The 15,692-nt window shown below is 45.8% G+C and overlaps 5 non-coding genes across 5 annotated transcripts; all 5 read left to right on the top strand.

Moving 5' to 3' along the window:
• The first annotated feature begins 553 nt into the window (after window positions 1–553).
• trnaa-ugc lies at window positions 554–625 on the top strand. Its single transcript has one exon. It is a non-coding gene; the product is annotated as a tRNA-Ala (tRNA).
• A 469-nt stretch (window positions 626–1,094) lies between these two features.
• Window positions 1,095–1,166, top strand: trnat-ugu. The gene has a single exon. It is a non-coding gene; the product is annotated as a tRNA-Thr (tRNA).
• Window positions 1,167–2,530: 1,364 nt separating this feature from the next.
• Window positions 2,531–2,602, top strand: trnaa-ugc. The gene has a single exon. It is a non-coding gene; the product is annotated as a tRNA-Ala (tRNA).
• A 467-nt stretch (window positions 2,603–3,069) lies between these two features.
• On the top strand, window positions 3,070–3,141 carry trnat-ugu. Its single transcript has one exon. It is a non-coding gene; the product is annotated as a tRNA-Thr (tRNA).
• A 1,367-nt stretch (window positions 3,142–4,508) lies between these two features.
• trnaa-ugc lies at window positions 4,509–4,580 on the top strand. The gene has a single exon. It is a non-coding gene; the product is annotated as a tRNA-Ala (tRNA).
• The last annotated feature ends 11,112 nt before the right edge of the window (window positions 4,581–15,692 follow it).

Genomic DNA, 15,692 nt, shown 5'->3' with positions numbered 1-15,692 from the left:
GCAAATTAGGTGATGACATCATTTAGCAACTTCTAGCGACTTTTAGGACAGCCAATAGCTACTTTCCTTACTGAGGTGTTGGCAACACTGCTAACTTTAAACATTGGCTATCTGAGCAGCTAACTGATCGCTGCAGCTGTACAAAGCCCATCTGTAAATAGCCCACCCAATCTACCTACCTAATCCCCATATTGTTTTAATTTACTTTCTGCTCTTTGCACACCAATATTTCTACTTACACATCATCATCTGCTCATCTATCACTCCAGTGTTAATTTGCTAAATTGTAAAAACTTCGCTACAATGGCCTATTTATTGCCTTACCTCCATTTGCACGCACTGTATATAGACTTTCTTTTTCTTCTTCTATTGTGTTATTGACTGTACGCTTGTTTATTCCATCTGTAACTCTGTGTTGTTGTTTGTGTTGCGCTGCTTTGCTTTATCTTGGCCAGGTCGCAGTTGAATATGAAAACTTGTTCTCAACTGGCTTACCTGGATAATTATAGGTGAAATTTAAAAAAATAAGAAACATATTTTTCTTTCACAGAAAGGGGATGTAGCTCAGTGGTAGAGCGCATGCTTTGCATGTATGAGGTCCTGGGTTCAATCCCCAGCTTCTCCATAACATTTTTTGCAATGACCCATCTCCTTCTTTCCAGAATGTTGAAATTCTCAGCAGGAAACAGAGATGTGCTGAATAATTTGCGCTTGTAATCTGAAGGACATGTGTTCAATCCCTGTTCGTACATTTATGGAACAGAAGTGGCATGGTTGCCAACTTCAATTGCATCATTTTCAAAAACTGAAGTTCATGGGTTAGATGACTGTCCATACTTGCTTGTATTTAGAATTGCTGCTATCATTTCATTGTAGTTTCAATGGAGTGGTGTATATAAAAAGTACATTGTATTAATATTGCATTTTATCTGCAAATAAAATGGTATCGAAGCTCAGAAGGGGAGTGCATGCTATTTATGTATGAGGTCCTTGGTTCAATCCCAAGGTTCTCCACTGAGTTTAGTTGTGTGCCAAATTCACATTACACAACTCCTACTTTCCAGAATGTTGATAAATATCTTGCAGCAAAGAGTGGCATGGTGGCCAAGCGGTAAGGTGTCGGTCTTGTAAACCGAAGATCATGGGTTCAAATCCCATCTGTGCCTTACTGAAAGATACCTGTTACCAAGAAAGGTTCTTTCACTGGAGGACTTTGAAGAATTTTTTTTTCTCAAAATGGCAACCCTGCTATGATATTGTAAGGGGATGTGTCTCTGAGCTACTACTTGAAATGCATGCGGTCTGAAGTTAATCCCCAAATTCTCTGATGAGTATATTTAGTTGTGAAATTAGCTTTTGCACAACTCTACTTTCCAGAATGTTGACATTTTAAGAAGGAAATAGATGTGCTAAGTCATCTGTTTTTGTAAACTGAAGCACATGGGTTCAATCCTTGTTCGACGTTTATGGAAGCTAGATGATATTATGGAAATGTACTTTCATTAGAACAGTGTAAAGAAAAGGTCAATTGTATTGATATGGCCACTACGACCTGTATGCTGTAGTCGGCTGGCCCTCGCTACATATTCATCGCCAGACCGACTCGCTCCAGGTCATCTTTTTAGTCTATGCTAGGTAAAGCTCCGCCTTATCTCAGCTCACTGGTCACGATAACACCCACCCGTAGCACGCGCTCCAGCAGGTATATCTCACTGGTCATCCCCCAAAGCCAACACCTCCTTTGGCCGCCTTTCCTTACAGTTCTCTGCTGACAATGACTGGAACGAATTGCAAAAATCGCTGAAGCTGGAGACATATTCCCTCACTAACTTTCAGTGTTGCCAACTTAGCGACTTAGTCACTGTATTTAGCAAGTATGAATACTTGCAGACATTTTAATTTTTCTCACTTTTTGTCTCTTCCACAATGTTATTCCTCACTCCTACAGTGTCCATCACAATTACATGCACAATTATGCAAATTAGGTGATGACATCATTTAGCAACTTCTAGCGACTTTTAGGACAGCCAATAGCTACTTTCCTTACTGAGGTGTTGGCAACACTGCTAACTTTAAACATTGGCTATCTGAGCAGCTAACTGATCGCTGCAGCTGTACAAAGCCCATCTGTAAATAGCCCACCCAATCTACCTACCTAATCCCCATATTGTTTTAAATTTACTTTCTGCTCTTTGCACACCAATATTTCTACTTGCACATCATCATCTGCTCATCTATCACTCCAGTGTTAATTTGCTAAATTGTAAAAACTTCGCTACAATGGCCTATTTATTGCCTTACCTCCATTTGCACGCACTGTATATAGACTTTCTTTTTCTTCTTCTATTGTGTTATTGACTGTACGCTTGTTTATTCCATCTGTAACTCTGTGTTGTTGTTTGTGTTGCGCTGCTTTGCTTTATCTTGGCCAGGTCGCAGTTGAATATGAAAACTTGTTCTCAACTGGCTTACCTGGATAATTATAGGTGAAATTTAAAAAAATAAGAAACATATTTTTCTTTCACAGAAAGGGGATGTAGCTCAGTGGTAGAGCGCATGCTTTGCATGTATGAGGTCCTGGGTTCAATCCCCAGCTTCTCCATAACATTTTTTGCAATGACCCATCTCCTTCTTTCCAGAATGTTGAAATTCTCAGCAGGAAACAGAGATGTGCTGAATAATTTGCGCTTGTAATCTGAAGGACATGTGTTCAATCCCTGTTCTACATTTATGGAACAGAAGTGGCATGGTTGCCAACTTCAATTGCATCATTTTCAAAAACTGAAGTTCATGGGTTAGATGACTGTCCATACTTGCTTGTATTTAGAATTGCTGCTATCATTTCATTGTAGTTTCAATGGAGTGGTGTATATAAAAAGTACATTGTATTAATATTGCATTTTATCTGCAAATAAAATGGTATCGAAGCTCAGAGGGGAGTGCATGCTATTTATGTATGAGGTCCTTGGTTCAATCCCAAGGTTCTCCACTGAGTTTAGTTGTGTGCCAAATTCACATTACACAACTCCTACTTTCCAGAATGTTGATAAATATCTTGCAGCAAAGAGTGGCATGGTGGCCAAGCGGTAAGGTGTCGGTCTTGTAAACCGAAGATCATGGGTTCAAATCCCATCTGTGCCTTACTGAAAGATACCTGTTACCAAGAAAGGTTCTTTCACTGGAGGACTTTGAAGAATTTTTTTTCTTCTCAAAATGGCAACCCTGCTATGATATTGTAAGGGGATGTGTCTCTGAGCTACTACTTGAAATGCATGCGGTCTGAAGTTAATCCCCAAATTCTCTGATGAGTATATTTAGTTGTGAAATTAGCTTTTGCACAACTCTACTTTCCAGAATGTTGACATTTTAAGAAGGAAATAGATGTGCTAAGTCATCTGTTTTTGTAAACTGAAGCACATGGGTTCAATCCTTGTTCGACGTTTATGGAAGCTAGATGATATTATGGAAATGTACTTTCATTAGAACAGTGTAAAGAAAAGGTCAATTGTATTGATATGGCCACTACGACCTGTATGCTGTAGTCGGCTGGCCCTCGCTACATATTCATCGCCAGACCGACTCGCTCCAGGTCATCTTTTTAGTCTATGCTAGGTAAAGCTCCGCCTTATCTCAGCTCACTGGTCACGATAACAACACCCACCCGTAGCACGTGCTCCAGCAGGTATATCTCACTGGTCATCCCCCAAAGCCAACACCTCCTTTGGCCGCCTTTCCTTACAGTTCTCTGCTGACAATGACTGGAACGAATTGCAAAAATCGCTGAAGCTGGAGACATATTCCCTCACTAACTTTCAGTGTTGCCAACTTAGCGACTTAGTCACTGTATTTAGCAAGTATGAATACTTGCAGACATTTTAATTTTTCTCACTTTTTGTCTCTTCCACAATGTTATTCCTCACTCCTACAGTGTCCATCACAATTACATGCACAATTATGCAAATTAGGTGATGACATCATTTAGCAACTTCTAGCGACTTTTAGGACAGCCAATAGCTACTTTCCTTACTGAGGTGTTGGCAACACTGCTAACTTTAAACATTGGCTATCTGAGCAGCTAACTGATCGCTGCAGCTGTACAAAGCCCATCTGTAAATAGCCCACCCAATCTACCTACCTAATCCCCATATTGTTTTAATTTACTTTCTGCTCTTTGCACACCAATATTTCTACTCTCACATCATCATCTGCTCATCTATCACTCCAGTGTTAATTTGCTAAATTGTAAAAACTTCGCTACAATGGCCTATTTATTGCCTTACCTCCATTTGCACGCACTGTATATAGACTTTCTTTTTCTTCTTCTATTGTGTTATTGACTGTACGCTTGTTTATTCCATCTGTAACTCTGTGTTGTTGTTTGTGTTGCGCTGCTTTGCTTTATCTTGGCCAGGTCGCAGTTGAATATGAAAACTTGTTCTCAACTGGCTTACCTGGATAATTATAGGTGAAATTAAAAAAATAAGAAAACATTTTTTCTTTCACAGAAAGGGGATGTAGCTCAGTGGTAGAGCGCATGCTTTGCATGTATGAGGTCCTGGGTTCAATCCCCAGCTTCTCCATAACATTTTTTGCAATGACCCATCTCCTTCTTTCCAGAATGTTGAAATTCTCAGCAGGAAACAGAGATGTGCTGAATAATTTGCGCTTGTAATCTGAAGGACATGTGTTCAATCCTGTTCCTACATTTATGGAACAGAAGTGGCATGGTTGCCAACTTCAATTGCATCATTTTCAAAAACTGAAGTTCATGGGTTAGATGACTGTCCATACTTGCTTGTATTTAGAATTGCTGCTATCATTTCATTGTAGTTTCAATGGAGTGGTGTATATAAAAAGTACATTGTATTAATATTGCATTTTATCTGCAAATAAAATGGTATCGAAGCTCAGAGGGGAGTGCATGCTATTTATGTATGAGGTCCTTGGTTCAAGGTTCTCCACTGAGTTTAGTTGTGTGCCAAATTCACATTACACAACTCCTACTTTCCAGAATGTTGATAAATATCTTACAGCATAGAGTGGCATGGTGGCCAAGCGGTAAGGTGTCGGTCACACGTATATACGGCTCTCCCATTCGCTCGCACAGAACAGCAGGAAAAAGAGAAAGAGTGAACCGTTACAATACAATTTATACAAAACAGAAAGTAGGTTGATTCTGGGAGATCGGATCTTTGGATTGGTTCAGCTGGGCCGTCCGTCTGTAGTCTTCCGCCATTGGCTCAGCTGGGCCGTCCGTCACTCTCGAATCCCGCCGTCACATCCGTTCAGCTAAAGGGGACTGTGTATGTGCTGGATGGGGGTGTGTGTGCGTGAGTTATCCTGTAGGGGGCCCCACATCCTTTACTGTGATTTGTAGCCATGTATTTAGCAGTAGGCTGATCACTTGTATAAGAGAATAGCAATTCTTTACAAAACCCTCTCTTCACGTCTCACCAGAGACGTGACACAACCTAACTAGATCCAGACACAAAGAGAAACTTCTCCCTAATGGACTAAGAAATAAGGCACTGTATTACACAGAAATAGATATATATATACCATCATGTTCTCCGCTCAATCCCATTATGTACTAAGTTGGCTACCAGCCACCTAGGAACTTACAACCCTCATTCAACAGAGCGGAGAACAACAGCTCAAATAAAAGTAAAAATGATTGTCCACATTACGCCAACTTTTCCCAGCGGGAAAACGTTGTGATTCCCTCTCTTCACATCTCCAAAGAGATGTGACATAAACTAAACCTGTCATGTTTGTCATTTATTATCATGTCTTGTCCCTGTGCTCCCCATTCTATTCGTTTCCCTCTGCTGGTCTTATTAGGTTCTTTCCCTCTTTCTATCCCTCTCTCTCCCCCTCCCTCTCTCACTCTCTCGCTCTCTCTTCTCTCTATCGTTCCGTTCCTGCTCCCAGCTGTTCCTATTCCCCTAATCATCATTTAGTCTTCCCACACCTGTTCCCGATCCTTTCCCCTGATTAGAGTCCCTATTTCTTCCTTTGTGTTCCGTTCCTGTCCTGTCGGTTCCTTGTTTAGAATTCACCGTGCTGTGATTGTGTATCGCCCTGTCCTGTCGTGTTTTTGCCTTCATCAGATGCTGCGTGTGAGCAGGTGTCTCTGTCAGCTACGGCCTGCGCCTACCCGAAGCGACCTGCAGTCTGTGGCCGCTTCTCCTGTTATTCCCCTCTACAGACTAGAGGATTTCTGTTATTCCCTGTTTGGACATTTCCTGTTAAGGATTCAGGATTTGTCGTTTTCTGTTTGGACTTGAATAAACTCTGTTTCTGTTAAGTCGCTTTTGGGTCCTCTTTCACCTGCATGACAGAAGGAACCGACCAAGGAATGGACCCAGCGACTTCAGACGCTCGTTACACTGCCGTCGAGATCCAAGGAGCCATGCTCGGCAGACACGAGCAGGAATTGTCTGCTGCTCGCCATGCCGTGGAGAACCTGGCCGCTCAGGTTTCCGACCTCTCTGGACAGTTCCAGAGTCTACGTCTCGTGCCACCTGTTACTTCCTGGCCTGCCGAGCCTCCAGAACCTAGGGTTAATAACCCACCTTGCTACTCCGGGCAGCTCACTGAGTGCCGCTCCTTTCTCACGCAGTGTGAGATTGTGTTCTCTCTCCAACCCAACACATACTCTAGAGAGAGAGCTCGGGTTGCTTACGTCATTTCACTCCTTACTGGCCGGGCTCGAGAATGGGGCACAGCTATCTGGGAGGCAAGGGCTGATTGCTCTAACAAGTTCCAGAACTTTAAAGAGGAGATGATTCGGGTTTTGACCGTTCAGTTTTTGGTGGGGAGGCTTCTAGGGCCCTGGCTTCCTTATGCCAAGGTGAACGGTCCATAACGGATTATTCTATTGAGTTTCGCACTCTTGCTGCCTCTAGTGAGTGGAACGAGCCGGCGCTGCTCGCTCGTTTTCTGGAGGGACTCCACGCAGTGGTTAAGGATGAGATTCTCTCCCGGGAGGTTCCTTCAGATGTGGACTCTTTGATTGCTCTCGCCATCCGCATAGAACGACGGGTAGATCTTCGTCACCGGGCTCGTGGAAGAGAGCTCGCATCAACGGTGTTTCCCTGCTCCGCATCGCAACCATCTCCCTCCTCTGGCTTTGAGACTGAGCCCATGCAGCTGGGAGGGATTCGCATCTCGACTAAGGAGAGGGAACGGAGGATCACCAACCGCCTGTGCCTCTATTGCGGAGTTGCTGGACATTTTGTTAATTCATGTCCAGTAAAAGCCAGAGCTCATCTGTAAGCGGAGGGCTACAGGTGAGCGCAACTACTCAAGTCTCTCCATCAAAATCCTGTACTACTTTGTCGGTCCATCTACGCTGGACCGGTTCGGGTGCTACATGTAGTGCCTTGATAGACTCTGGGGCTGAGGGTTGTTTCATGGACGAAGCATGGGTTCGGAAACATGACATTCCTTTCAGAGAGTTAGAGAAGCCTACGCCCATGTTCGCCTTAGATGGTAGTCATCTTCCCAGTATCAGATTTGAGACACTACCTTTAACCCTCACAGTATCTGGTAACCACAGTGAGACTATTTCTTTTTTGATTTTCCGTTCACCGTTTACACCTGTTGTTTTGGGTCATCCCTGGCTAGTATGTCATAATCCTTCTATTAATTGGTCTAGTAATTCTATCCTATCCTGGAACGTTTCTTGTCATGTGAAGTGTTTAATGTCTGCCATCCCTCCCGTTTCTTCTGTCCCTACTTCTCAGGAGGAACCTGGCGATTTGACAGGAGTGCCGGAGGAATATCATGATCTGCGCACGGTCTTCAGTCGGTCCCGAGCCAACTCCCTTCCTCCTCACCGGTCGTATGATTGTAGTATTGATCTCCTTCCGGGGACCACTCCTCCTCGAGGTAGACTATACTCTCTGTCGGCTCCCGAACGTAAGGCTCTCGAGGATTATTTGTCTGTGTCTCTTGACGCCGGTACCATAGTGCCTTCTTCCTCTCCGGCCGGGGCGGGGTTCTTTTTTGTTAAGAAGAAGGACGGTACTCTGCGCCCCTGCGTGGATTATCGAGGGCTGAATGACATAACGGTTAAGAATCGTTATCCGCTTCCCCTTATGTCATCAGCCTTCGAGATTCTGCAGGGAGCCAGGTGCTTTACTAAGTTGGACCTTCGTAACGCTTACCATCTCGTGCGCATCAGAGAGGGGGACGAGTGGAAAACGGCGTTTAACACTCCGTTAGGGCATTTTGAGTACCGGGTTCTGCCGTTCGGTCTCGCCAATGCGCCAGCTGTTTTTCAGGCATTAGTTAATGATGTTCTGAGAGACATGCTGAACATCTTTGTTTTTGTCTATCTTGACGATATCCTGATTTTTTCTCCGTCACTCGAGATTCATGTTCAGCACGTTCGACGTGTTCTACAGCGCCTTTAGAGAATTGTCTCTACGTAAAGGCTGAGAAGTGCTCTTTTCATGTCTCCTCCGTTACTTTTCTCGGTTCCGTTATTTCCGCTGAAGGCATTCAGATGGATTCCGCTAAGGTCCAAGCTGTCAGTGATTGGCCCGTTCCAAGGTCACGTGTCGAGTTGCAGCGCTTTTTAGGTTTCGCTAATTTCTATCGGCGTTTCATTCGTAATTTCGGTCAAGTTGCTGCCCCTCTCACAGCTCTTACTTCTGTCAAGACGTGTTTTAAGTGGTCCGGTTCCGCCCAGGGAGCTTTTGATCTTCTAAAAGAACGTTTACGTCCGCTCCTATCCTCGTTACTCCTGACGTCACTAGACAATTCATTGTCGAGGTTGACGCTTCAGAGGTAGGCGTGGGAGCCATTCTATCCCAGCGCTTCCAGTCTGACGATAAGGTTCATCCTTGCGCTTATTTTTCTCATCGCCTGTCGCCATCTGAGCGCAACTATGATGTGGGTAACCGTGAACTGCTCGCCATCCGCTTAGCCCTAGGCGAATGGCGACAGTGGTTGGAGGGGGCGACCGTTCCTTTTGTCGTTTGGACAGACCATAAGAACCTTGAGTACATCCGTTCTGCCAAACGACTTAATGCCCGTCAAGCTCGTTGGGCGTTGTTTTTCGCTCGTTTCGAGTTTGTGATTTCTTACCGTCCGGGTAGCAAGAACACCAAGCCTGATGCCTTATCCCGTCTGTTTAGTTCTTCTGTGGCTTCTACTGATCCCGAGGGGATTCTTCCTTATGGGCGTGTTGTCGGGTTAACAGTCTGGGGAATTGAAAGACAGGTTAAGCAAGCACTCACGCACACTGCGTCGCCGCGCGCTTGTCCTAGTAACCTCCTTTTCGTTCCTGTTTCCACTCGTCTGGCTGTTCTTCAGTGGGCTCACTCTGCCAAGTTAGCTGGTCATCCCGGTGTTCGAGGCACTCTGGCGTCTATTCGCCAGCGCTTTTGGTGGCCGACTCAGGAGCGTGACACGCGCCGTTTCGTGGCTGCTTGTTCGGACTGCGCGCAGACTAAGTCGGGTAACTCTCCTCCTGCCGGTCGTCTCAGACCGCTCCCCATTCCTTCTCGACCATGGTCTCACATCGCCTTAGACTTCATTACCGGTCTGCCTTTGTCTGCGGGGAAGACTGTGATTCTTACGGTTGTCGATAGGTTCTCTAAGGCGGCACATTTCATTCCCCTCGCTAAACTTCCTTCCGCTAAGGAGACGGCACAAATCATTATTGAGAATGTATTCAGAATTCATGGCCTCCCGTTAGACGCTGTTTCAGACAGAGGCCCGCAATTCACGTCACAGTTTTGGAGGGAGTTCTGTCGTTTGATTGGTGCGTCCGTCAGTCTCTCTTCCGGGTTTCATCCCCAGTCTAACGGTCAAGCAGAGAGGGCCAATCAGACGATTGGTCGCATACTACGCAGCCTTTCTTTCAGAAACCCTGCGTCTTGGGCAGAACAGCTCCCCTGGGCAGAATACGCTCACAATTCGCTTCCTTCGTCTGCTACCGGGTTATCTCCGTTTCAGAGTAGTCTGGGTTACCAGCCTCCTCTGTTCTCATCCCAGCTTGCCGAGTCCAGCGTTCCCTCCGCTCAAGCGTTTGTCCAACGTTGTGAGCGCACCTGGAGGAGGGTGAGGTCTGCACTTTGCCGTTACAGGGCACAGACGGTGAGAGCCGCCAATAAACGCAGGATTAAGAGTCCAAGGTATTGTTGCGGCCAGAGAGTGTGGCTTTCCACTCGCAACCTTCCTCTTACGACAGCTTCTCGTAAGTTGACTCCGCGGTTCATTGGTCCGTTCCGTGTCTCCCAGGTCGTCAATCCTGTCGCTGTGCGACTGCTTCTTCCGCGACATCTTCGTCGCGTCCATCCTGTCTTCCATGTCTCCTGTGTTAAGCCCTTTCTTCGCACCCCCGTTCGTCTTCCCTCCCCCCTCCCGTCCTTGTCGAGAGCGCACCTATTTACAAGGTACATAAGATCATGGACATGCGTTCTCGGGGACGGGGTCACCAATACTTAGTGGATTGGGAGGGTTACGGTCCTGAGGAGAGGAGTTGGGTTCCGTCTCGGGACGTGCTGGACCGTTCACTCATCGATGATTTCCTCCGTTGCCGCCAGGATTCCTCCTCGAGTGCGCCAGGAGGCGGTCGGTGAGTGGGGGGTACTGTCATGTTTGTCATTTATTATCATGTCTTGTCCCTGTGCTCCCCATTCTATTCGTTTCCCTCTGCTGGTCTTATTAGGTTCTTTCCCTCTTTCTATCCCTCTCTCTCCCCTCCCCTCTCTCACTCTCTCGCTCTCTCTTCTCTCTATCGTTCCGTTCCTGCTCCCAGCTGTTCCTATTCCCCTAATCATCATTTAGTCTTCCCACACCTGTTCCCGATCCTTTCCCTGATTAGAGTCCCTATTTCTTCCTTTGTGTTCCGTTCCTGTCCTGTCGGTTCCTTGTTTAGAATTCACCGTGCTGTGATTGTGTATCGCCCTGTCCTGTCGTGTTTTTGCCTTCATCAGATGCTGCGTGTGAGCAGGTGTCTCTGTCAGCTACGGCCTGCGCCTACCCGGAAGCGACCTGCAGTCTGTGGCCGCTTCTCCTGTTATTCCCCTCTACAGACTAGAGGATTTCTGTTATTCCCTGTTTGGACATTTCCTGTTAAGGATTCAGGATTTGTCGTTTTCTGTTTGGACTTGAATAAACTCTGTTTCTGTTAAGTCGCTTTTGGGTCCTCTTTCACCTGCATGACAAAACCAGTCATGTGGAAATGACCCACATGCATAACACATACATACATCCATACAAGGTCACAGCAGATATAATGTAAACTTAGTAGGTACTCTCCTCCTCATCCTCGAATTCCAGTAGGTCTTTAGGAAGCAGAGGAAACATCTGGGAGGGGAGGAAGGGTCAATAGCTTTAGAGATAACCCTAGTGGTAAGGGAACGGATACATGGAATGCAACAGCATCCACAGAGAACTAAAATAGAAGCGAACACCGAAATGGAGACCAAAATGGAGGAAACCAGGGTTTTATATTTACCAAACGCACTCATCCAAGAGTCCCACATCGAGGTATCTATCCCAGAATGAGATTTCATTTTACCATTAAGCGTCCGCAGACCCTCCAACGCGACCGTCAAACTACCATCCGAGGCTGTGTTATTAGGGATGAAAGTACAACACTGGTCCCCAAACATAGAACAAACTCCGCCCTTCTCAGAGAGTAACATATCAATAGCAATTCTATTTTGGAAAGCCATCAGGCTGGTAGCAGCCAGTTGGCCGTGTACCGCTTCAAAGCCCTGCTGAGTCCAGTTGCCTAGTCTTTGGACGTTGTAATGTATATAGTTGATACGATCCACATTTTTGTTAATTGTGCACCACCAACAGATGGATGATTCAAATCCTGCAGCTACCTGATCTATTAGCTTATATTCATCAGGCACTCCCCTAGGGACTCCAATAGCGTCTATGTAGGAGGGGTCTCCATTAGATGGGGTGGTGGCTCGCCTGGACCGTCCCCTATATCCGGGATTCACTCCTGAATCCGCAGAACGAGGTCCTCGGCTCCTATAGGGTAGATAGAAACAGGCAACAAGAGAGTAACAAGTGCACAGCGTCCAGTACCGTTGGAGAGTAACTTATCAAACAGGACCGTACTACCACACCACCACCACACATCTGCTCTGGATATTGGCCTGAAACTCCCTTTAATATTAACTGTATTCAGACACCAATCCGCAGGAATCCATCCCACTTCGGTTCCTCCTCCAGTCACATTTACACAGGTAAAATTTGCCCTTGCAACCTGGTTAGAAAATACTGGGTTCCTAGTGGTGAAATCAGTAACCGGATAGACAGCATCCCAGGCAGCACAATTATCCCTGGGGTTATCTGTAGTCATAAGAGGGATCAGACATGCTAGAGTCACTACTGCTGGGACAATGCGGAGCAATGGACGAGCTCCCATGCACACCACACAACTCTGCCTCGTGGTATTTGCCGCTTCCTCGGTCAATAATAGCCAATTATTGGAAAAACCTGAGACTCCTGTAGCTGTTAAAATTACATCATCCGGACTTTTAAGCCTGGATATTGCCTCCACCGGGCCAAACAGTGGGGATATTGGGGGCCCTTTTCTGGGTGTGGTCATGTCATTCCTTACTGTAACCGAATTTGGCTTAGGATTAGTAGTCACGCAAATTCGCCACAGCCAATAGCAGAACCCAGAATCCGTAGGGGCCAGAATGAAATCATAACACCCTAAGGGCTGGCCCCTGGCCTAATGGTAAGTTTCAGTCCCGTTTTTGTCTCAGTTAAAGTCAGTCGCTTCCGCCATTTCACTGCCTCCTCGTTTGTTGTCCAGTCTTCCCACCCATCACCTGTCTCCCCCACCAAATTTTTCCAAGACCAATCATCAACCTTCCCTAATGTCATATACCAGACATGACCGGAAAACCAGAGTGGATCGGGCCCTAACTGTTCCCTTCCCTTTTGCCTAGAGTGCCTAAACTCCCCAAGGGATGTCAATGATATTAGTTGCGGTAACGGGGACGCAAACGGTCGTGCTCTGTATGTCGTTTGCCATACAATTAGTGTCAGGGGTGGTGTAAAACCTCTTGTGCAAATGATTAATCAGTTCTATATGTGCCATGGATGTGGTCATGTTGGATGACCCATTAGAGGGTCCTATACCTGCTTGTGATGTAGGTGTATGGTGCTCTAATACCCACAGGAGAATCCCTACGGAGACTCCTGTCACTACAATAAAAATAACAAACCCGGGACCCACTTTCCCCAAACTCGTCCAGAGATGGCCCCTATCAATATGCACTGATCTCCAGGTTGTCTTTGCCCTGTCCAGGTATTGAGCTGCCTTCTCCCCTTCTTCCATAGTGAACGAGGTAAGGGTGTCATAGTTTTTCTCGGTGGGATATGCCCTTCTCAGCTCATCCCACAGTGCTCCCCTATATTTTTCAGGTTCTGTTGAAGCCCCATGGGATCCCAGTCCTGCTGTGTTTATTATGGCCTTCATGGTCATGTAGTCGGTTGACCTAGCCAATAAGGCTTTCATGTCCCCCAGGGCAAGCCGGACCCCGGAAGTTAAGGCTTGAAGCTGAAACAGCCAGGCTGAGGCCCCCCCATGTAAGCTCGGAAGCTGTTCCATCAGGGCCGTTAAATCTTGCATCTTCCAGGCAACGTATTCCTCTCGGTTAGATTTTTCATCCATCCTGAGTGGCATTTGATACAGCTCCTGTCATTTTTTCGCTTCTTCTTCCCCTTTTCTCCTTTGTCTATCTATGATGCGCTGCGACTGTCTTACTGCCGTTTGAACGGGGGTTGATTTTCCCTTAAAAATCCCTTGTAACAGGACTGCTTCACCCGTTTCTGCTGTAACCTCTTCCATGAGTTTAAGTTGGGTTTTCGCCTCCTATACACCTGCAGACATGAGGGGAACGTCTTCCTCTTTCTCCTCTTGTAGTTCCATATCATCTTCCCCCTCTTCTTCCGGTTCGCTGAAAGACATTAGATTTTCGTCTGGTATTCTGCCACTTGTGAAATATTCCTTACGAATGTCGCTCCTTGGTTCCCCTTTATGTTCTCCGTATACACTGGATGTGCGGGAGATGGGGGTATCTCTCCCCTTTGACTTCCAGCTGCTCCCGTTGCCCCCTGCTCCATCTGTGAATGGATTCCTTGTGTGGCCACTGAGGTGGAGCTGTTCTCGCATAGATCGAGGGGCATGCAGGTCAGATGGCCCTGGTGTGCACCTTTGTGCACCCCTGGTGTGGAGTAACTCTGTGGGCCAGGTTCTAATAATTCACACTCCAGGTGGCCCCCTATGATCAAAGTATCCCCTTTTAGTACTCCTTCTTTTACAAGGAAAACAGGGGCCTGTGTTGACGCGGGCCCAGCCCTTCTCTTCTCTTCATTATAAGGTGGAGGCATATTTGACAGGACTGGGTAAAGGGGTTGGGTTGTTGAGGGCTCAGATTTTGATGGAGCAGAGGGGAATGTATTTGGCGCCATCTCCTGGTGGTAGCTCGTCTGTTCATCTGCCCCTTGTGAGGAAGTGACCAGGGCAGAGGGAAAGGGATTTGGCGCCATCTTCTGGTGGTAGCTCGTCTGTTCATCTGCCCCTTGTGAGGAAGTGACCACCCCCATTATTTCAGGATTTTTATTCAGTTGTGCTTTCTGCGCTTCTTCTATGGCCCAAGTTCCTATCTGTAGTTCCTCTTCTGCTCTCTCTCTCTGTTTGGTCCCTAGGTTCCTGAATACATGGGCCTTGTTTCTTCCCATTTCCTTGTCTCTAGCTTCCTGCAACGTCTCCCTTAACCCACATTCCATTGTTTTCAACTGGACCCCGGTTGGCAGTCCCCCTCCTAGGTAACCTGCTTGCGTCCATCTTAACTTTACTCCCTCCCAGACTTTCTTTATATCCTTCCACTGTCTCTTTCCCCCTGATCTATATTCTATTTTTTTATCTAGGAACTCATTAAACTTCAGCTTTGGAGTATTGGGGTCGCCATTGTGAATTTTAAATCGTAATTCAATTTTAATTCAATCGGAAATTAATCGTAACTTAATCGGAATTTTACCAGACTACTTGAATATAATTAGAATATGCTTAGCCCGTCGTTAGTTAATAACAACGATGTATTCGAGGAGACACTATTGCTCACACTCTGCCTTATCTCAGAGCTTTTCCTTGAATATTCAGTTCGAGAAAAACGATTGGGTTGGTATAGCTTTTGTGGAGCGCGCAACCAAGGGATCTATTCGACTATATAATTTGTAAGTCGCTCTGGATAAGAGCGTCTGCTAAATGACTTAAATGTAAATGTAAATGTCACAATATTAATTATTATATTCAGATCTTATTTCAATTATACATCAGTCATTTTGTTCCTGATTATACATTTTACACAGAAGTTATAGATACATACAACATGGAAGTTTACATACAACATATAAGTTTCGGATTATCCAATAACCCTTCTTGAGTTCTCTCTCTCTCTCAAACCATCAACAATCTTGATGGAGACGATTACAACCACATTACATTTTAATATGAACAGTTACAAATACACGTGTTCTCTCTAACCATTATCAGCCTATCTTTTGGACTACTTATCAGACTGGACTTCGACCGAGTCGCGGGACAAAGTTGCCAATCTTTTCCCCTCTCGGCGCCAGGTTTAATGAATAGTAATTAACTATCCCCTTACTGATTTTTATCCCTAATCTCTACCGTG

Source organism: Oncorhynchus gorbuscha, linkage group LG11, assembly GCF_021184085.1.
Source record: "Oncorhynchus gorbuscha isolate QuinsamMale2020 ecotype Even-year linkage group LG11, OgorEven_v1.0, whole genome shotgun sequence".
NCBI lineage: Eukaryota > Metazoa > Chordata > Actinopteri > Salmoniformes > Salmonidae > Oncorhynchus > Oncorhynchus gorbuscha.
This window is presented reverse-complemented; position numbering and strand designations above follow the sequence as displayed.